Here is a 23653-nt window from a genome sequence, read left to right on the forward strand (position 1 = left end):
AGTGTTATGGTTACCAAACAAGGTGTTATTTTTGTAGTAAACATATTAAAAGAGCAGTTTTCTTTAATTAAGGATTATTATTAAGGAATGTCAGTCACTGTTGGCTCTTCTTACATTTGGCATCCATATTTTCATCAAAGGTTAGTTTGTAATTAACAACAGCGCCAAGATATTTGTAACTGTTGACGATTTCAACTTTATGCTCCTCAATGACTGCAGGTTTTGTAGCTGGGAGATACTTTCTATAATTAATGATCTTGTCTTTGGTTTTTAGAGCCATTAAAGGAGGAGTTGTTACATAATTCAACAGAATAATCCACCACAGGCCCTTGATCAGTGTCTCCATGTTAGAGACTAGCAATGACAGTCATCACCAAACACCATGATGGGTCTGTCCTCAGAAAGGCATCTGCAGCTGCCTGTATACAGAATGTGTAGGACAGGGGAGAGCACACAGCCTTGAGGACACTACACCTGAAAGAGATCTGGGCACTTACAGATATACAGTGCCTTGCGAAAGTATTCGGCCCCCTTGAACTTTTCAACCTTTTGCCACATTTCAGGCTTCAAACATAAAGATATAAATTTTTTATTTTATGTGAAGAATCACCAACAAGTGGGACACAATTGTGAAGTGGAACGAAATCTATTGGATTTTTGAAACTTTTTTAACTAATAAAAAAATGAAAAGTGGGGCGTGCAAAATTATTCGGCCCCTTTACTTTCAGTGCAGCAAACTCACTCCAGAAGTTCAGCGAGGATCTCTGAATGATCCAATGTTGTCCTAAATGACTGATGGTGATAAATAGAATCCACCTGTGTGTAATCAAGTCTCTGTATAAATGCACCTGCTCTGTGATAGTCTCAAGGTTCTGTTGAAAGCGCAGAGAGCATCATGAAGACCAAGGAACACACCAGGCAGGTCCGTAATACTGTTGTGGAGAAGTTTAAAGCCGGATTTGGATACAAAAAGATTTCCCAAGCTTCAAACATCCCAAGGAGCACTGTGCAAGCGATCATCTTGAAATGGAAGGAGTATCAGACCACTGCAAATCTACCAAGACCTGGCCGTCCCTCTAAACTTTCAGCTCAGACAAGGAGAAGACTGATCAGAGATGCAGCCAAGAGGCCCATGATCACTCTGGATGAACTGCAGAGAACTACAGCTGAGGTGGGAGAGTCTGTCCATAGGACAACAATCAGTCTTACACTGCACAAATCTGGCCTTTATGGAAGAGTGGCAAGAAGAAAGCCATTTCTCAAAGATATCCATAAAAAGTCTCGTCTAAAGTTTGCCACAAGCCACCTGGGAGACACCCCAAACATGTGGAAGAAGGTGCTCTGGTCAGATGAAACCAAAATCGAACTTTTTGGCCACAATGCAAAACGATATGTTTGGCGTAAAAGCAACACAGCTCATCACCCTCAACACACCATCCCCACTGTCAAACATGGTGGTGGCAGCATCATGGTTTGGGCCTGCTTTTCTTCAGCAGGGACAGGGAAGATGGTTAAAATTGAGGGGAAGATGGATGCAGCCAAATACAGGACCATTCTGGATGAAAACCTGTTGGAGTCTGCAAAAGACCTGAAACTGGGACGGAGATTTATCTTCCAACAAGACAATGATCCCAAACATACAGCAAAATCTACAAAGGAATGGTTCACAAATAAACGTATCCAGGTGTTTGAATGGCCAAGTCAAAGTCCAGACCTGAATCCAATCGAGAATCTGTGGAAAGAGCTGAAAACTGCTGTTCACAAACGCTCTCCATCCAACCTCACTGAGCTCGAGCTGTTTTGCAAGGAAGAATGGGCAAGAATTTCAGTCTCTCGATGTGCAAAACTGATAGAGACATACCCCAAGCGACTTGCAGCTGTAATCGCAGCAAAAGGTGGCTCTACAAAGTATTAACGCAAGGGGGCCGAATAATTTTGCACGCCCCACTTTTCATTTTTTTATTAGTTAAAAAAGTTTCAAAAATCCAATAGATTTCGTTCCACTTCACAATTGTGTCCCACTTGTTGGTGATTCTTCACATAAAATAAAAAAATTATATCTTTATGTTTGAAGCCTGAAATGTGGCAAAAGGTTGAAAAGTTCAAGGGGGCCGAATACTTTCGCAAGGCACTGTATGTACAGTATGTATGTTGATTCTTCTATGTCCTCCTCAAGACAAACTGGGGAAGCAACTGAAAAAAGAATGCTTAACTTATGTCTTAATTAGCTGGGAAACCTGGGTAAGGACACGCCTTCCTCTACATGATGTACAATTAAACTGTGTTAGAAACAGATTAATTAGATGCATTAATTAGATATTACATTTTCTTCTAATGTGCAACTGTTTGCCTATTACCAAACATTGTCAAATTCTGAAAGAAATGTCACAGAGGTGGTTGCTAAAGCCTTAATACACAATATGTCTGGGCCCTCTCATAACAAAGGTCATATTTTAGATCTTGTCATTTCTCATGGCTCACTTCCAGAAAATATCCTTGATCACTTTTACACTTTTAACACTTTCTACATGTACTGTAATTAAGTGACTGGCTCATTTTTAAGTTGACAGTTTAATCCTGCAGGTTTAATTTTAGAAAGGTTTCAGGTACACATGTTCGTTTTTACTCCTTGGCCACTGAAGACTTCCACCAACTTAGTTCCACCTTATCGTCTCTCACCTCAAATTAATAGGGTAATAACCTGAAAAGAAATGGTTGTAAAATAGAATATAAGGTAAAGGATCCAAAATTACTTATCATCTACATGTACAACACTGAGAAGCTCTTCACTGAGGTTATAAACCTCATCTTCAATACACATACATGCACAACCTACTCCACACATTCAAAGCCAAAACAAAAAAGAAGTAAATCGATAAGATGAAAAATAAATGGAAATGCCATGACTGAATCAGTATTAAAACCATTTGCTGTGGCAAACCTAAATTAACTCTGTTTCACAGAATTACCTTAATGAGCCACACAATGGCCTCTGTCTATGCTCAGCAGTAGTGGTTCTCATGAATTCGAATAAGTACGCTGGTCTCTGAATTTTTGGTCAGCCTTCAGTTTGGGGTTTCAAAGCAAACCAGGGGTACAGTCATTGGAGAGCACAGATCAGAGAAAGGTTACACAAAATATAGAATACCCCAGTGAGCGCAGTCTAATTAATCATCAAGAAAAGGAAGGCGCATCTTACCAGACAGACACTGCCTAGATCAGTCCCTCTCTCCAAATTTCACATCCAGGCTTAACTCTCCAAACGTAACTGGTCAGGGGTGCCTCTATGAGCCCAACATCACCGTATAAAAAGCTATAGAACTCAATGACTGAGAAGGTAGAAAATACCCATGAATCAAACTGTATGACATATTGTCCAGGCAGGAATCCATTCTTGAAAATAAAACATCTCACAACCTGCTAGAAATTGGCAACCGAGTGTTTACCGTAAGTAACACTATAACAAAGACTGTTTTTCAGTCAGAAGGAAGCAAAATCAGAACATTTTGGTCTAGAGGCAGAACATTACATCTAGTGCAAACACAGCACATCACCGAGTTGACATCTTCCCAGTCAAGCGTGATGGCGGTTGTCACGGACGTCCAAAGGGACTAACCGTGGGGAGCAGGAGAGCGGAAAAAGACCCATATGCGTAGCGGCGAGACGGGAAAAAGGCCCGGGCTCATTAGTGCAAAGAGTTCAGGAATGCCGTATAGAAACCTATGCCCTCAGGGAGCGGACGTGGGGCGCCCTGGTGCTAGGCGGGTCTCAGGACATCTGAACGTCAATGCTGAGCGAGGACAGAGTGCAAGACCCGGACATATATAGCCCAAGGGAAAGAGAGGGACCGGAAGGACAGCAGACCGGAAACTAGGGACACGACAGAGAAGGAGCACCCTCTGGCTGCAGAGGACGTGACAGCGGTGTGATCCCCGTTTCTCCCCATAGAGTGAGAAGCTGAGGGGGAAATGGATTGAGCGAAGTAAAAGCAAAACCCCAAGAGGGAAACGGATTTCAGTCTGCTTGAGAGATTAGACTGGCACCTTTTAGCAGGAAGACAATCCAAAGCACAAGGCCAAAACCACACTGCAGTGGTTGAAGAATGAGAAAGTGAATATCCTGACTTAGGCCTCTCCACAAATTCTCAACGGTAAGACCCCCTCGAGCAACCTGAGACAGCTTGAGCAAAAGGTGCCAAGAAGAATTGCTCTCCACTGGTGTGCAGTGCTGGAAGAGACTTATTATTAGCATTAATTAGTGGTAGTATAGATCGATCCTGTTGAATGCAATGAATTATGTAGGGAGTTTCTGATGTGAATCACCCAGCTAATAGAATGTGATCTGCCCTGATTCCAACTGCAGGACAACTACATTAACAGCTGAAACAGAATATTTAGGCGTTATGTAAAAAAATATCTCTGTAATTGTTTTTCAAGTAGTAATTTAAAAAAACAGCAGTCTATCGCTGCAACCATTTCAGAAAAGCCTGTGACCTGAAACTGTGCTGTGAAATGAGTCTCTGTTGTGCTGTGTTGGTGACCTGGATGTGGGACTAGTACCTTGCAATTTACACAAATCAGAATGTGTCCATTTTCTCGCACAGTATTTCAGCTCTAGAGGAAGAATTTTCAACAACAAAACTTACACACATCTATATGGTACAGTACAGTATACGTAATTCATACACTTTAAATGCCTTAATTGGAAAATAAAAAAATGAAGCTAGTGTTCAGGTTATAACACGTCCTTAATCTTAATCACAAAACAGAAAGGCTGTTTTATGTCTATACAATTCTTTGCTTAGATTTTATTTTTTATTGGTGTGGTTGGAGCCTTATCAATTTCTACTTTAGTGAACATTTCTAAACTGTTGCCCTTATGAATACGTGTACTTCAAAGAAAATGACTTTAAAATTCTCTTTCATGGTCCTTGGGCAAGTTTGTGGATCCCAGAATACATCCTGCTAAATCTCTTCACTTCTTTTTCATCTTGCTGACATCTTATGCCTGTACAGAATCTCATAACTACATTTTAAAAAGGCGGCCAGATTAGCTTCTACTTTACTAAGTGTGATGGAATTCATGAGAGCAGTTTTTTGGTGGAGAGCAAAATCATTAAATAATGAAAGAGTTAATTCAGTATTTCCAGGAACATTTTCTGTCTTTAACTTCGCACCATTTAAAAATGGAACTACAGTAGCTTCTACGATGAACTCCGGAAATTGAAACTTTAAGGCACAAGGAAGTCAGTACTAAACTCCTTTCACAGAGGTTTCTAAACCGTACAGTATACAGTCATGGGAACAATTCTCTTTATCCCCTTCTGTTAGTAGGTGGGACGTCTGCTGTAAGAGAAAAAGATGGTATTGCAAGAAAGATTGTTCAAGCAACACTATCTCTACTGAACTCTCAAACTGACTCACATCCTCCGCTAAAGCTGTTCTTTGAAAATTCTCAGAAAAGCTGCGCAGGGTTAGAATGGACACGGGAGTCTCCATTTCTCTAATGATATGCACGTGGAAATTCTTAAAACTGCCGACCGCCTCACCACACGGGTGTGATGGAAGAAGTCTCTTGGGATTCCCAGGGCTGGCTCCCAGGACACCCGGGGACAGGTGGGTCTCAAAGCAGCACTGTCCTGATAAAGAAAAGATCCTGAGCACGTCACCCCCAGGGGGTTTCCTGCAGGTGCTTCAATAACATTTGGAAGATTGAAATTGTTCACAAAAATGTAAACTAAAGAAAGTGACTCAAACTTGATGGTATAAAATAGAAGGAACCAACAACACATTCTTTTCAGATGAACCAGAGATCCAAAGTGAAGCTATTAATGTCCTAATTAGGTCTCCATGATAGCTGGAAGGTGGTGGGTGTTTGCCTTTTGTGCTTAAGACATTGCAACCATGTTTATTTTCTCTCTTTAATGCATTTATGACAGGAATAAATTCAACAAACTGCTCTTGAGAAGTGTTCTCATCATCAGACATAAAAAGAAGCACTGCATTTTTCAGATACTTCGTTTAAATATAGATGCCTTATTTGGTTGCTTGATTTCATTGCTGCCGGTTAGCTTTGACCTGAAGCTCAATCACAACATGAAATGAGCAGCAGCATAAGAATGTGTAGTGAAAAATATGATTTTCAACAATGACAAAAAAGGACATTTGAGCATGAGACACATAGAAGTTAGATTTCATTCCCACCTGAAATTCAGTTCCAATTGACTTCCATAATCAATGGAACTACCGTAATGGTCCGCAAGCTTGTTATGGAAGATGGCAGCTGAGGAAAAACTCTTCACATTCAGAGAATGACACATTCGTATTCCACTAAAAGATGTATTAGTGGGCCATGTCAAACTGAAAATTGAAATAATTCATCACTGAACTCTCGCCATGATGAGATGTATCCTCACTGTCTATGAATGAGTTGTTATCTTCAGCTCAGTGACAATGGCAGACACATCTTGCCAATGTCTATATACTGTAGATAGGGAATCACTCAATGCTATTTTCACAAGACACTTAACCTGCAGTCTGGCTTCATGAATTCTGAATTGTGCTGCCTGTTGGTGTTTACTTAACCTGCCAACCACTGCCAATAAACTCTTGAGCCTGTCTGAACTGATTAGCCAGGTATGCTGTTGCCTTCCCTGATGCACTAGGGGCATGCACTGTGTAACGAATACGCCCCTGCATATAACAGGGATCTCAGCCGGCTGGGCTGGAGGAGGTCTCCTTTAGTTCAGCCAGCAAGTTCCCTGTTGCGTGACACTGGAGACCGGGGTTCACACCCAGGCATTGAGGGACGAACTGGCAGGGCAGGAGCGACAAGGTCGAAAACCCCAAGAACCATAACAACTGCAACAGCGATTTTCTCATATTTCGGAAGGCCGTGTTTTCTAAACACCATATCAACACAATAGAAGTGAGTACCAAAGAATGGCCATTGTTTGGCAATGACAAAATAACTAGTCACTTTTGTGTCACTAAAAGTCAAGACTTTGTCACAGTACTTTATTAACATTGTTTCTAAAAGGCTATGATTGGAGACAGATATTCTGTTCTTACCTAAACATGTCATTCATATCACAGGTTTAATTAAGACAATATTTCAGGGAGCCCCACGTGCCCATGACCTGTGTTCAGCAGTGCTTCTCTAAACACCGTGCTTTGTGTGGCGTCTGTGCTCGAGAGGCTGAGGCTCACACTTGCACACTTGACCTACTTTATTCTCTACAGATAATTAAGACTGGGCTCCTCTGAGAGAGAGCTATTTTTATCCAGGCTCTTGCCTCTATTTCAGCATAGGCGCACGTGCAGATAATTATAGGATCCTGAAAACCTGCCAGGTCTCTGTGAAGACTGCCCGTCTCCCCCCTGCTTCCATTTTTAGAAAAGAACAGCGAGAACAAACACAAACCACAAGACAGGCCTGGTGTGCACAATAATATCAAGTGTTATATGGACAATTATTTGAAAACCGAGTTTGGGTATTTGCTATGGTCTGTTACTTCTCCTGTCACTTATTGTCGGATTGCTCTAAAACAAATTGACAGTGCAGAGGCAGCAAACCACATGTAATTGCAAAAGAATAATAATGTCACTAAAAGGAAAGGTAAACATGCTGGGTTTTTTTTCTTTTTTCACTAACGAGCTGGTCACTAAAGGAGAACACTAATGACAAGTCAGAGACAAGCTCTGGCTAATTAGCGTGATATAGAATAGCATCAAATGGAAAATGTCTGCTTAATATACTGAATTTCAATATGGATTTTTCTTCTAGTAGTGATTTGAAGTTATTTTAAAATATTCTTCAAATTGTACAGTAAAAAAGTTAGTAATATACATAGCAACTCACGAATTGAACCCAGGGCCAAATCACTGCAAAGCAGCAGTGCTAACTACTGCACTATCCCGCTATTGTAAGAAGGGTAAGAATTAGGAACTTCCTTTTACTTTTGCCAATATTTATTTTGTCTTCTCCCCTCTTAACACATCAGTCCTGGAAGGCATCTTTACCTCATTCTTTCCCAGTTGTCTAAAATGTCAATTCCCGCTTTCAAGGAGATCTGTTTGCAATTTAGGAGGAATGACGGCAGCTGAAGTCTGTGTGACTGTAGAATCGTTTATTGAATTTAGCGAAAACATTGGCTGGACCAGCCTGGCTGAGAGCCAAGCTCCCGGCTGCAGGACATGAAAAGGCGACTGAGGGGGTGGCTGTGTAGGGATGCAAGGAGTCACAGCGCAGGCCAGTGGAGGTTTGAGATGAGTTTAATTGTAACAAGAACGGCCAGTTCCTGAGAACACTGAAGGAGACCCACACGCGGTGTATTTCCCACAGTTCCCCGAACTGCAGAAGTGTTACAGAGGTATTTATACTCCCAGTCCAGCCATGTTATTACCAGGAATGGGGGTTTGAGAGTCCACATTCTACTCATGACCCAGTGGCTAGTCTTGAAGATGTTGCCCTGCCTCTCAGCTATTGCTGTGCTGTCACGTACAACAGCAGGTGTCCGTCCCAAAATTCTCTAATGCCTGGTCAGGAGACCAGGTCAGAGCCAGATATCTACAGCTGCAAAGGTCGAGATATTATCCTTATGAGCAATTGTATTTTCAACTAAAAGGTTAGATTTACACCTGCTTCATCAAAGTACATTTGTGACATGAGATTACACCTTTTGCAAATTAATTGAGACCACCCGTGAAGTAAATTTCTAATTCATGAAATATAATATAATATAATTCTAGCTTTAGTGACTTTATTAATATTATTAATATGCTTGTAAAGCACAAATTACTAACTAATGAGGCTGTTCTGAGACTATTATCATATTCATGAAGGACGTCTTGGGGGATAGATATGTACAAGAGGAGATTCTGATTACGAGTGGTAAAGCTTCATTAATAGTATAAAATGCATTTATATGATCCTGAGACTTTTGATTCATGTTTCTGGGCTGCTTTTTTTAGGTTGTTTTTAATTCAGTGGCTTCACTCAAGCATGGCGTGAAAATTTTGAGTGATTGAGTGATTTCCTGTCACTCAATTACCATGAAGTGGAACACTATGAATGAAGTGGAAAACCAGAAATGAATGACAGTTTAAAGGGATAATAAATCTTAATAATTAATCACTGTTAATATTCTTCATATTTTACTCTTCCTGAGGCATCACTTACAAGGGAAAGAAACGTGTTAAAAACAACACTGAAAACACTGGAAAGTGGAGAATTTCCATCTTGAACTCAATCACCACAAGAACATCCTCCCTCTAACACAAGTGACCCTCTGAGGAAACGGGAGGATGAACCCTATGCGGTACATAAGGGGGCTAGGCGAGAGGCTAAATCTGAGTCGAGATCCGAGGTTCATAGAAAAAGGCAGCAGGGTAGGTTTCCAATCCAGAATAGAGCAAGGCTGAAGTCGTAGTCGAAAAGGCCGTTCCGTGATCCAAAGGTGAAGGTCTATCAAGAAGGCTTCCAAATCCGAAGGGGCAAGGCAGTAGACGTAGTCAAACGTGAGTTCCGAGGTATGTAACAGAGAGCAAGAAGGAAACAGAAACTAAGGCACGGTAGGTGCACAAAAGAACAACCAATACCAGGCAAAGAGCAGAGGGTTCAGAAGGGTTTAAGTACTGTGCGAGGGGTTGATTGAAGAAGTGTCGTGGTTGGCCAATTTGCAGAGGCGGTGTCGTTTGGCAGAAGTGCTCAGGACTGGAGTGTAATTAGTGTGGGTGCGTTTCCGTGTGAGAATGCGGTGAGTAGAGGGCGTGACACCCTCTTTTCATCTGAGGGGGATATACTGAAGAATCTGTCTTTAGCTCCTGGCTCCATTCCTTTACCATCTGGCGTTCTCTGTCTAATGTAAACAATTTCAGAACAGCAAAATGAATAGAGATGTATATGTTAAATATATGTCCAAGACTCTAATGCAGAAACATTAAATGTACAGTACCAAGGAAGCATAAAAAAATAGAATAAATAGATACAACCTTCAATAGAACAGAAAGTTAGAATATCGTTATTCACTGACTTTATTATGTTGGTCCTGTCTTTTTAATTTGATCTTTCTCCCTTGGCTGTGATTGACTGCACAGCTATATTTTTTCTGTAACCACTATTAATACACTGGCTTTGTTTTTCCCACAGTCTGTCTCACCATTTCTTATTATGGGTATACTCTTTGCATGTACTTATCTATAGTACCCACAGTGCAACAGGCGTATGAAGATTCAACAATTATTTTCGGTTGCACAACAGACATCAAGTTAAAACAGAAAGCATGGCATTAATCCTAGACTCAAGGCTAAACTGAATCTGAATCGCAGAAGAAAAGCACCTTCATCACCTCCATTCAGCACAAGCATCTTCAATACATGCTTTATTATAATAATAATAATAATTGCTTACACTTATATAGCGCTTTTTCTGGACACTCCACTCAAAGCGCTTTACAGGTAATGGGGTCTCCCCTCCACCACCACCAATTTGACCTCAAATCCAGTGAAAAGCCAGATGTTTGGAAATGTGCATAAAACAGACCATGAATCATCAAGCTGCAGATGTACTTCAGAGTGCCAGTACAAAATATCACGATTGATTATTCATTGTTTATTGGCAGCTGTTCACGATGGATTCATTTTAGTTTCAAAGCACATTTTCAACTCAAGTTTAGGCAAAGTAGATATGGTCTAGAAATGCCTGAACTAGGGTTAGGGTTAGGTTTTGTGATGCCTTTGAAATGCTGGATTTTTGTTTCCTGGAAAATGTTTCTAGCAGAAATATGCTAGTTTGTTTTGACTTGCAAGTCAAGACAAAATGTTCAAAAGTAAGAACTTTGTATTGTTTTTTTTATTTTAAAGAAAACATAAAGATAAGTTGATCCAAACCTTAGTGGTTTGGTGCCTTAGTGGTTGAATGCTTATTTTGAACACCATTTCAGCAGTGTAAGTGCAGCAGTCTGCAGGAGGGAGCTGAATCCAAGTGTGTGTACAGGGCTGTAGCACAGAGAGCGATCTGCAGGAGAGGTCGAGGAAGCAAGCTGAGGCACAAGTCCATCCAAGGCAAAGCTGAAACCAGGCTGAAACCAGGCTGAAACACGAGAGAAGACAGGCAAAGCGCAGGAGTATAGTCAAGTGTAGTATGAAGCCGGGGAAGAAAAATTAAGTAAGTACAAAGTGCCCAGAACACTTAGACAAGAGATGAGATTCTATAGCTGGGTGGGGAATTGCTGTCCAGGCTGATTAAAATTACCCTGCTGGTTTAAGGTAAAATGCTTGTTTAATTGTGCAGAAGTGGAATCGATCTGTAGCCTGATCCTGTTTTCATGACATCTGCTGATTGACAAGAGGAACAGAGGCTTAACTGGTTCCTGTGGTGTCTGTGACACATTATAGAAATGAAAACTGGGGGAAAAGCAAACAGATTTACAGCAGATAGATTTACAAAACTTTAGAGCTGGTATTGTAAATGATTCTGAAATGTTTTGCATAGTAACCTTAACATTTCTTTTCAAAAAGGCACCCTCGGAAATCACAAACAGCAAACCATCAGTACTGTTTACTTGAAGTTGTCTTACAATTATATCGTTATAAAAAATTGCTATTTGGAATCGGGACCTCTAATGGTTTCAGATGTTATTGGATTTCCTATACAGTGGCTTCAGGGTTATCATGTATTTCTGCAGTTAATAGATATAAAAGCAGTCCTTGGCCTGCTCTCGCTACAATGTTGGTGCTGTTTCAGTGCTGAATTGCTTCCATTACTCTTGGAACTGGATGAGTGACTACAGGGGATTTAATGTCCTAACCAATATTAAATTAGTAAAGAGGTTTGCTTTTTAATTTTTTTGAACATGCTAAAACTTTGCTGTGTAAGAAATATATAAATTAAAGTGGAGGTTTATTTTGTAATTCCCTATATATTTATCAAAGTGAGTTAGAGCACTAGGTGTGATCTAAAGGCTGACAAAACTGGAAATACAATGTACCAAACCTACACATTCAGCTTTTTAAATGTAAAATAAATAGAAAATGTGAATACATGTCTCCAAAATGGGTTCTTAAAAATGGAAGGCTAAACATTCCTTTGAGTTCCCAAACTTTGAGTTTAAGTACAGGTAGTTGTGTAGGTAATTTTTATTTCATTATTAGGGTCCTAACAAGTTTTCTAAGATTCTTAGATAGTTCTCTTTAGTCTGTTTTAAAGGTTTTTTAAGTTGTGTTTTGTTATTTGTCTTTTTTTGTTGCACCTTGGTGTTCACAGGTCAGTGTTGGAATATTGTTTAAAAAATTAAAATAATTGTGTTGTGTTTGATTGTGATATTTGTTCTACAGTATATTATAAGGACAATGTTGCATTCATACTGGTACACTAACCCGTCCTGCAAAGACAGGTCGAATGAAATAAATCTTTTTATCTGAGAACTCCGGAATCAGGCATGAAACATGGAGCTGTGGACAGAGGTGGAAGCTGAAGGCAGTGCCTTTAAAACAATAGTCGCTTCTCTACACTATGAGTTGTGGGAGAATGGAACAAGCTACAAGCCATGTGGTTGGTCCAGTCAATCCTTACAAGAAAAAGCTAGATGTGAAGCTTGTATTACTTATTCCCTAAAAAAAACGACTTAGCTATGTGGCCCCCTCTCAGTTACTCTATGAGTCATTATCATTGTGATGCCAGTTCAGATTCAGTTCAGTTTTGCAATATTTACACTCTCAGAAAGAAGAAAAGGGAACAGCAGTAAGAATAGCAGGAGCAGCCGGGTCATTAGCAAAGTAATACCAGGAGGAGCAATGAAAGGGCTTTTTCTGTTCAAACGTGCTTTTATCCAAATCAATGGGATAGAACAAATTGTAGAAGGGTGGGAGCTCAGCTCCTAAAATGCACAGCTTTGGAAAAACAAGGATTGTGTGACATTTCAATGTGTCCCACATTTTATCACGGGCAAAATGAGTTGAAGAGGATGATGAATTCCCTCTGTATTCTTTAAAAAAACCAAGATGTAATTGTGCTGAATTGACAGCAGGTCCCTGCATTCTGATTTCTGCAGGTGATGATGCCCTGGGGTCCCTTGGTGTTACGGAGTGGCTCCACAATCCGTCGCGGGTGTTATGTTAGGCCCTGTGCGAAGTGGTATGAGGTGGAGGAAATAGGAGACATAGTTCGGGGAAATCACATAGGGGTTTAGTAGTGCATCACAATAGCAGTGACAGTGCGTGAACGGGTGAACAGGGGAACAAAGAGAGGCCTCCCAATCCGAACAGGTCCAAAGGAGGGTCAGGGCACAGTCCAGGTGTGCGATACCGTGAGATCCATCCTGAGACAAGACAAGGTTAAAACCCCTGGGAGGGGGGAAACATGAACACGGAAGTCCTGGGATCATGGGGATGAGGTCCTCCAGGCCCCGGGCTCAGTGGTCAGGCGATGTCGGGGGTGAGGCCTGTGCCCTCAGGTGTCCAGCAGCCTGGTGATAGGCGGGCCCCGCGACATCCGAACCCTAATGCTGAGCCCTGAGCACTGGAGGCACTGGGAATAAATAGAGAGAGGCAAATCAAGGCACACCTCAAGAACATACAGTAATCAAAGACAGACCTCATGACAGGAGTAGTGGAGCGCGCTCTAGGGGAGGGATGTCGACCGTGACAATTGGCACAGTACAGTCCTACGTGTTTAAGAGGAATCCTAATATACTTTAATCCTGGACAATTTCAATTTTTTTCGGCATACCTGTATAAAGTAATTGGCTTGTTTATGTAGTAGTTAGTTAAATGAAAATAAATCTGGAGAATCTTACATTCCTTGAGCAAAAGATTGCCAACAACTGAGCTACTTGAAATCAACAGTGCTCTCAATTAAATTCAACAAGATTATACAAACATGGAATTCATTTATGAGAAAATGATTGACGAAAGAGTCCAAATCCATGGAGACCACTTATACTGTTTACACCAAAACAAACAGCCCCCTAATTATTGTTTGGCTTTCATGGGGTTTAATTAAAACTGAAAGAGATGATTTTAAAAAACGAAGTGTAAATCCTACTGTTATAGAATCTCTTCATTTGATACAAGTGCCATGCGCCACTTCTTTATTGACCGTGGTGAATCTGGGCTTCTACCAACAGGATTAAAGGCAAACACAAATCGAACCTCATACTTTCTCGGTGAAGAAAAATAATAAACTGTTCTCCCTTGTGTATCATTTAGAAAAGGATATCGTTGGATTAGTCATGCATTGCAGGTTAATACACATAAATAAGCAATACACCGTTGTTTAATTATGTTGTCTAACTTATTTCAATTCTGCTTGGCTCCCAATTTAGCCTGAGGATTGAGCTAATAAGGAGGATCACCACTTGCAGAGAGTATCACAGTACGACGTAGAGCATAACGAAGTCATCTCTGCATGAATGCTGAAGGCTGTTTTTTGTTTTGTTTTTAGTCTGCATGTGTTTGAGGGAGAGACACTGGTAGTAAAATTAGACATTTGAAATTGTATTATTGTATCTATTTCTTGAATAAGAGCTGTGATTTTGATAAGTTGTGAATGAAGGAATTCAGTGGTGAAGGAAAATTCCTATGGCTCCAAACTTAACATGAATGAAATGTAGATTTGTTTTGTTAAAAACTGTATCAGCTATAATTGGTCCCCTGCTTTTGTTGCAATAGAGAGAGGTAGAGAGTAATGTCTACTGACTTAAAACATTGAATTTTCTCTTTTTAATTTATTTTTGTTCCCTGTCAAAAATATATCAACATATTTTGTTTTTGTTTTCCTAAATCCTGTCTAGTCTTCATTGATTACACCTGCCAATATATTAGAGAACTTTTTAACTAAATTATTTTAAATATTTCTGATAGTGAAACTCCTTTGTTAAAAAGGTTGCGCACACTATACATTTACTCCTATAAATTCTTAAACCAGATTTTTTTGGTTTTATTTTGACTTAAGTTAGGGGTTTCACAGAGAGGCATACCCAAACTAAATGTCTTGATTATTGTCTCAAGACCTTTTACTAAAAAAAAAATAGTTTGCTTAGTGTTCTATAGATATGAATAGATATTATTTTATAAATGTTATAGAAAATACTGGCTATTATTTCGAAATACTGGCTAAATCACAGACCTGCTGTGCAACACTGACATCTAGTGGTAAATAGAAAACATGAGAAGTGGGCCCTCCAAAACATTTTCCAAGGGATGCAAATGTATATATTGTACTATACAAGTATGATGCAACTGTTAATCCAGGGTGCCAGGGATTATTATCACAAACAATGCCGACACTGGTGTGTCTAAAACTGTCATAATCTTTAAATTATTGATTCAAATTTATATAATCCTGATGCATTTTTGGGATCCCAGCTTTAACATTTATTGGCAACCTCTGTTGTTTTCAGTAACAATCACATCAGATCAGAAATTCCAGAGGACATTGTCACTGTTTCTCTATAGTAATGAGTGCAGGTCTGCTACAACTGTAGGATTTGAAGGTCTTCTGAAAATGCAGAAACAAATGATTAATTCCACAGCAGCAATGTTAAGTAAAATACCACATATGAGACATAGACAAAGAGGTCAGCCTGTAACATTGTGCTATAGATATGACCAATTCACTTACAAAAGACATTTTCAAACTCACCCATAGAAAAGCTAAGGGATTCTGCCATGCGGCATGACGATGACCCAAAAGACTCTGCTAAAGCCTCAAAATGGCCACAGCAAGCTCTTAGCAAAGGACCTCTAACGAATACACACAGTTTCTAATCCGAACGGGCTGCAGAGATCATGCAGGTATTGTTAGAATGGAAGGTGCATCTAAATACTGTCACATGACTCATGAAATTTACTTTGAGTGAATAGTCACTAGATTGGACATTGTAATATACTTAGATATATGCAGGGAATTCCCCTAAACTAGATCTATAATATATTGTGCTTATTATCCAAATACAAAACTAATCTCATGATCGCAAATACGACTTGCTATGAAGCAAAAGTAACAGTTTTGACTTCGCTATTAGCTTTATTTGGAGGCCCTTTGTGCCATTCCACTGCAAATATAGTATATCCTCTCAGGTTCTTCAGATGAAAATACAATAATTTATTTTTTTCTTCTGCAGATAAAAGAAAAACAAAAAGCTACATCTACTACCGAACGCTTCATCACAGTAGTGAATAAAGATATGTTTACAGAGAATTTATATTATTAGGCACAACAAACTTGAAATTTCCCAGTTACATAACCCACCAAAAAATGAGAAATGAATTCAGTGTTTGATGCTCTGCCACTGTATTGAAAATATTTCCTGACATACTGTTTTGAACAATTTGCATAAACTTGCCGAGCAGTTATAGACATATTCAGTGTCTCATGTCTGTATATGAATACTTTTATCTGCAAACTCAAGACTGCACAAATCGGACTAATGAAGACATTTGGGGGCTGTGTGATGATAGATTTGTGGATCCCTTCTACAGCGGACATATACTGTAGGAAAGTAGTTCAGGTGGGTAGTTTTTTTAGTTTCAGTGGTCTTTCTGATGTATGAGTTCGGAAAACCGTCTTTGAGAACACAGACGGAGAGATTAGTGTGGTCGTGGCCGTCAGAGGTGAAATGAGAAACAATGGGCTTGGAGAGATCTTTAATCTTTTTAACCTACTGTAGGAAAGACTCAGTGTGACTCGTGCAGGTGTTGCTGTGTCTCCTGGGTAGGTCTGTTCTACAGCTCTAATCAAACCCACACTGGCGTTGTGATTAAGTCATGTTCGGCCAGTGACTGTCACTCATGTTTGCTTCTGATTGCCAAAAACATCACAAATTCATTTCACATTTTACTGGAGCACTTGTTTGACTATACCCAGGTCATTGAGCCCAACTTGCTGATGTTTTTGAACGACAGTACAAAGCATTTTTCATCTCCCTTTGCCCAGCATTCTTTTTCATGCTTTGATCTCCCTTCTCTGCTCATTAGAATACCTTTGAAGAGAGGTAAACAACATCTTATATCCACAGCTTCATATTCCACAGCTGGGCTTTTCTTTTCACAAAACAGCATGTCTGGAACTTATTTATTAAAGTTTCATTGGACCAACAGCTGTGACGTGAAAAGCAAAATGAGTCATAAGTATCGGGTTACAGTTCAGGAAACCCTTGTCTATTATCGTTACAGTCTTGCAACAGTCCATACCACTTAAGGCAAGTTAATTCAGGTATTTTGTTAGGAACAGAAGCTCTTTATCAGCCCTTTTACACTATTAAAGCAAACATGCCATTTTATTTTTTCCCAGAAGAGACGGAATAGTATTGGTATATACTGTACCATTGCAATACTCAATTTGTAGAAATTATGGATTTCAAACATCTGAAACACAGACACAAATCAAATAAAAGAATAGTAATATATATTTATGTTTCATATGTAATGTAATGGAGTATTGATGTAAATATCCATCTTCCCATTTTCTAAGTCAGGGCTCAATATAAATAGATTTACAAAACTATTATCACCACTTTGTCCCAGTCTGGTTCTGCATATAAGATCAGATCACTCTATTAGCCCTACAGAATTTCTTGCATTAGGAATTTGTCTTTTCACATACCCCAACTTGCTCTCCATGAGACACACAGACGGGGAGAGAGAAGCTGGGAGTCAGAGCACAAGGTCAGCCATTGATGAGGTGCCCCCTGGAGCAGTTGGGGACTAAGGACCTGGCTCAGGGGCCCAACGGAGTAGGATTCCTCTGCCAGCCATGGGATTTGAACCAGCAACCTTCCAGCCACAGTGCCACTGCTCCACCCAAAGGCCCTGCACTCAGTGGATTTGAACCCAGACCTTCACCGAGAGCAGTTTATTCTGCGGAGTCTCACCAACCGCAGACCAGCAAGCTACACGACAAGCCACAGCACCGCATCTCATGCAGTTTGATGTCCTGTCACTCCTCCAACAGTATATAACTGCTGCCAATGGAAGAGGTTTCCCAGTCAAGGTTGTCTCCTGTTGACGACACTTGTGACTTGGTCCCAAAGACGTCCTGTTGTACTCAGGCAAGGAGAACTCATGCCACTGTAATCCTAGCAACTGTGTGGCCCTCCATTCTCTTGCTGCAAAATCAGCACTTCTGCACCAGAATGCTGGAACAACATTGGCTCAAGAAATATAGGGGAGAAGAATCCTCCCCAGTCCATCAAGTCACCATTGCCCTCTGTTAATCGGCAGAAGGCTCCTCACAATGTCTCCATGCATGCTGTCTTCCATCAGGTCTGTCAAGAGCAAATCGTCACTCAATGGTAAATGAAACCCTTCACCACCACTCGACCACCTCTGGTGTTTTCTGGTCCACAGAACGTAGCCTCTGGGTTTTCAAGGGGTTACACGGGAACAGAGATCTTCTTCACGCCGAGAGTGAGCTACTGTCATTCTGCTGCTACTGGGATTGTATCTTCCTGAATTACGTCTATTATTTCTGCTTGGTTATGTCTCTCCAGGTCTGCAAGTGAGGAAGTACAGGACTCAGCTTGTGAGGGTCATTCACAAGGATGAAGCCTGTCCCCCACAGAGTCAGCTTCCTGGCTTCTCTGCACAAAGTGTCTGGATGTTCAAGCAGAGCTTCTCATTCTCCTGGCAACCTGTCTCACAGAGGGCTACCTTTCATCACGCCGAGAGCAACAACATGTCTATCAGTACCCCAGCAGGACTTAATGGTATTTTTTGCTGTTCATTCATTAATTACAATCTTGGTTTTTGAATGGCAGTTTGTACATCTCCTTCTATTTCAGATACCGCACACTGAGTAATATTTTGATGAAATCATAAGACTTGAGCTGAACATTGCACCCAGGGAGCTATTGATGTAAAACCTTGTGCTTGTGCTGTGCATCTGTACCAAAACAGAGAGAAAAAAAAAACAGAAATATTGATAATTAAGTTGATACTGGATGTATTAAAAACGTAGGCTAGGTATTGTTATATGTTCCATCAATGAAAAATTCACTTTTTCAAGAAAATATTTGGATAAAACTCCATTTGAAAAAAGAAGAATATGGAACAAAACAGTTAGGAAATGAACTAAACAGAGGCTTGCAATCCAAGATTATCCAAAATGGACTAAAATGTTCTAAATTTGAAATGTAACATAAATACTATTGTAACAAAAATATTAGAACTAATGATGTTAGAAATAATGGATACAACAGAAAAACCAGGGACATTTCCCCATTCATTGTTCAACACAGGTGGCTTCTGTGTGGCTAGACAGCAGGGGGAGCTGTTGCACATTCCCATCAACAGATTGCAGTACGAGGCAATATTTTACTGTACTGCTTTTGCAGCCTAAACAAAAGTTTAAAATAGATAGGACACCTATTTTTGATGTGATATTATTATGGTTCCTGGAAGGGGCTGCTGAAGCATATTTAAGAATCCAGAGACGATGGTTAACACCTGGCTAATGTCATTATTTACAGGACTCGGGGAACTTTGAAGCAAGAACGGAGCTACAGTGTTTACTGAGTTGTACTGAGTGAAACACTGATCAAAGGAATCATCTGCTTTGCCTAGCTTACTTAAGCCCTGGGTAAACAAATATAGTGTCGTGGACAGTTGGGGATCACAGCATGAAATGGCAGGTAGACAGAAGGGGGAGAAGGCAGGAGGACAAGAAGAGAAAGAAGGAGAAGGGATCTTGTCCAGATCTTCCGTAAAGACCAGATTCCATTTAAGGACTTGAACCTTCTTAAGAGAGCTTGCCATTCTGCTGTTTATATGGAAACTTTCATTTCCTGTACAGAGAATCCCTCAATTAAAAACAATCTCTCCTGGTTAATGAATGCATTTTTGGAATCGGGAGTTTATAGAGCAGATTTATTTCTCTTGTTGGCCTGTGTTATACAGGATTTGAATACTTGGTAGAAGTCTAGGGTTTTCTGGTTGGTCAAAACACAGGCCTCTGGGATGCCTTGTCAATAGCTTATCATGTATGCTGTATGTTCATGTTGTGTGGTATTTGGTGTGTGCATTATTATTATTAATAAATGTTTAACCCAGTGCACATGAATTATTATTCTTTTCCCGAAAGCTGTGCCAGAGAACAAAGAACCCAGGTGCCTCCAATTATACTAACCGCCTGTGGTAAAATGGCAAAATCTTTATAATTTGGGGGTTATGATTATTTAATTGACTTATTGATTAATATGGACCGACGGCAGGCGGAGCGACGTGCCGGTTGGAGTATTCTGGGTCGCATTTAATGGCCACGTCAGCTCAAAGATTTGGTTCAAACCACCAAATGGAGACGGGCGTGCCGACAAGCAGACCCTGCTGATGTGGGATTAACGCTAGGATGAGAGAGAGAGAGTGATTAATATGTAAAGGAACAAGTAACAGGTTTATTCCATGCTGAAAAAAAGAAGAAAGAAAACACAACATTTCGGCCATGGAGCCTTCTTCAGGGGTGAGGTGTTATTGATTAATATGTTTGGCCTATTTCTGATACGCTCTATTTTCATATTTCCCATTTGTAACTATGTGCTTTTACAAGAAGAAATTCAAGCTGATTTTGTTTGGCAAAATGACTGGAAATTAATGCTACACTGAATAGACCTGTAAAAAGCCCTTTGGAGGGTGCTAAAGGCAATGAAAAAGTGACAAGTAATAGGTTTATTCCATGCTGAAAAAAAGAAGAAAGAGAACACAACGTTTCGGCCGTGGAGCCTTCTTCAGGTGTGTGATGTCACACACCTGAAGAAGTCACACACCTGAAGAAGGCTCCACGGCCGAAACGTTGTGTTCTCTTTCTTCTTTTTTTCAGCATGGAATAAACCTATTACTTGTTCCTTTGCAGCCTACGCATGCTGACGCAGCTACCCACCAGAATGAAAAAGGTATATTAATATCTAATAATATAAAGACGTTTGCCTCCCTAGATGAAACAAATTAAATTGACCCTTTACAATGTTTTTTGTCCCTCCTTCTGGGACTAGAGTATGGTATCATCCCTGTGTTTATGTTGTCACATGTTATCTACCTGCAGGTATTCTCTTGTTGAAAGGACTGTCCTCTGGAAGGTGACCTCTTCATTCTTCTGAAACAGTCACGTCTACATGCTGCTCTCTTTCCTACAAGAGAAGTGTATTTGCTCTGTAGAATCAAAGCCCTCCTAAGTGACAAGCTGATGATTTCATTCACTTTCTTGCTTCATTTCAAGGGTTAATCTGAAAGGGTTTCAAGATTTTGCCGAAATGCTGGGTTTTTTTACTTCTTTCCACTCTTCAGCATAGAAGAATTTGACATTACTTATTCCTGTGCAAAAGCATAATGCATATATGCCCTCCCATTTAAGCATTCACTGCCAGATTGAGTTCTCCTCCAGCTGCAGACAAGAACAAAGTTAAAACAGTCGCACTGGGTGGTAAGTAAGCGTCTAACAGTGAGCTTCAGGTGTCGTGCCTGTGCTGTCAGCTTCGGGCTCCGTTTCTTCTCTCTCCTCTCTCCTCCCTCAGTCCTGTTTCAGCCTTCCCCCTTGTTGTGCCCCATGCTTTCAGCTCTAGCTTTTTTCTTCTTGCCTGCCTCTTGCTTCTGATGCAGTGGGTGTCCAGCCCAGCTGTGTCCCAGCCTGGCAGGAGAAATCCTGTCTTACCTCTCAGCCGTTCTACTAATCAGATCGAGACACAGAGGTGTGTTCTTTTAACTTCCATGAAAAAACAATGTGAAGAATGTTTCATTCCACTTTGACATCACAGAATAATGTGTGTAGATCAGAGACAGAGTCCCATGTACCGTAAATGTATTTTGCAAAATAACCAACTGTGAAAAAATCCAAGGGAGGTGAATACTTTCTGAAGACACTGTATTGTATTACTCCCTCTTCGCCATCCTCCCTGCCAGTGCTATCCATGCACTCCAGCTCATCCCGAATTCTGTCACTTGTCTCGTATTTCCTCTTGCTTGCTTTTCTCATGCTGTTCCCTTGCTACCTGCACTATTCCTAACCCTAATTCACACTCACCAAAGTCTCAGCTACTCTACTCCTGCCTGTGTCATCTCTCATCTATGTCAACATCCCATCTTGCCTTATCCACTGCCCCTATTCCCTAGATGTTCTGTGTTGCGTTTCTGTGTTCCCCTTCCTGTTCTTTTCCCAGAGCCTGTTCACTCAACACCTTCACCTCTCGATGACGGAATCGCCTACTCTCAGAACTGAGGAGCAGCATCATTAAAGGGGAACTGCACTCCCAATTTCTCAGGCCAGTTATTAAAACTCAGTAACAAAATAAATTTATTGATGTTATAGACAAAAATGACACATTTTCGAATAAAGCACAAAATTGTGACCTTTGCGAAAGTACTGCAAATCACCAAGTTGTCGCAAGTCCCCGGTCTCACCACAGGCGCCATTGAAATTTCCCATGAACTGCGACCTGATGTGGCCCCTTCCTGCTCACTAGTCACTGTAATGACGAATGTGATGTGGTGTATGAGTGAATAAGGACAGGCTGTGCAGCAGACGTTTCACTGCAGACATGTTCCAACGTGATCTGTGTGCAGAGTTAACGAGTAAGTAGTATTTGTCGGCAAAACCATCTGGAAGTCGAGAGCAATATTTCTATTGGATTAAAAGAGATGGATTCACAAGTCTGATTTTTTGCAATGTCATAAGGCCACAATACATCACCGGACGTTTTGCTGTCTTGTTCTGATTTGAAGAATATGGCACTGCGCATACCTGGAAATTTCATCTCGTTTGAGGTGTACATGTAGAGATTGGAGGTTTTACCAGTTACTGTTTATTTTTATTTCTTTTTATTGTGGTTTGAAATGCACTCATCAATGCTCATTCTTTTTAACCCCGAAATATAAAATAGTTTCCTTTTAATGATCAGTGTAATTAATTGAACTAATGTGGTCCTTTCCAGTTCAAAGGATCTCAAAGCGCTTTACATACAGAAGAAGCTAACTTAATCTGCCACTGCAGTGTACTACCATCCTGGGCTTTGCTTGACAGTCTTTAAATGAAAAAGAGCTTCACCAATAGAATTAATAAGGGGATTTGGAGAAGCCATATTGTGCAAGCTCAAAGTAGATTTTGCCAGGACACGGAGCATAACACCCATACTCTTAGGTAGAGAGCAATCACCAAGCAGTGTTGACTTGGGTTTACTGTCATCTGAGGTACAGTAGCTACACATCCTTCACTAAGCCTGCTGGGGTGATAGGTCATAAATTCAGGTCCAGAGGGATGAGTGCCTCCTACTGGACCACCAACACTGCTTACAGCACTTGTCCATTTCCCAACAGCATCTGTCACTTCTTCAATCTCAACTACATCTCTCTATTGCACTCATTTTAATTCTCCAGCTGCCAATTTTATTTGCCAAGTGCACTTATTTACTGTGAGCCCAATAAATACCCACAGCACGCCTGAGTGTGACATGGGCGTACGGCCTTCTCTCATTCGTAACCTTTCTTATGTTCTTATGTGTTCAAATTCTCTGCGTCCACATTGTATACTGTGAGATCATGAATAAGAGTCCATTTTACTCAGAAACTCGTGTCTCTAGTCACAGAGTGGCAAAGCTAAAAATACACCAGTTATTGTACAATGAGTGAAGATGTAGGTGTGGTCAGTGCAGCTAGTTCTTGGACAGGGTTTG

At 40.5% G+C, this 23653-nt stretch overlaps 1 long non-coding RNA gene across 1 annotated transcript; it reads right to left on the reverse strand.

The window, feature by feature from the left end:
- Window positions 1-16006: 16006 nt before the first annotated feature.
- On the reverse strand, window positions 16007-21115 carry LOC107078161 (uncharacterized). The gene is made up of 2 exons (XR_001479146.2): window positions 21028-21115; window positions 16007-18882 (listed from the first exon to the last, which is right to left on the reverse strand). It is a non-coding gene; the product is annotated as an uncharacterized lncRNA (long non-coding RNA).
- Window positions 21116-23653: the final 2538 nt, after the last annotated feature.

This window comes from Lepisosteus oculatus, chromosome 6 (assembly GCF_040954835.1).
Source record: "Lepisosteus oculatus isolate fLepOcu1 chromosome 6, fLepOcu1.hap2, whole genome shotgun sequence".
NCBI lineage: Eukaryota > Metazoa > Chordata > Actinopteri > Semionotiformes > Lepisosteidae > Lepisosteus > Lepisosteus oculatus.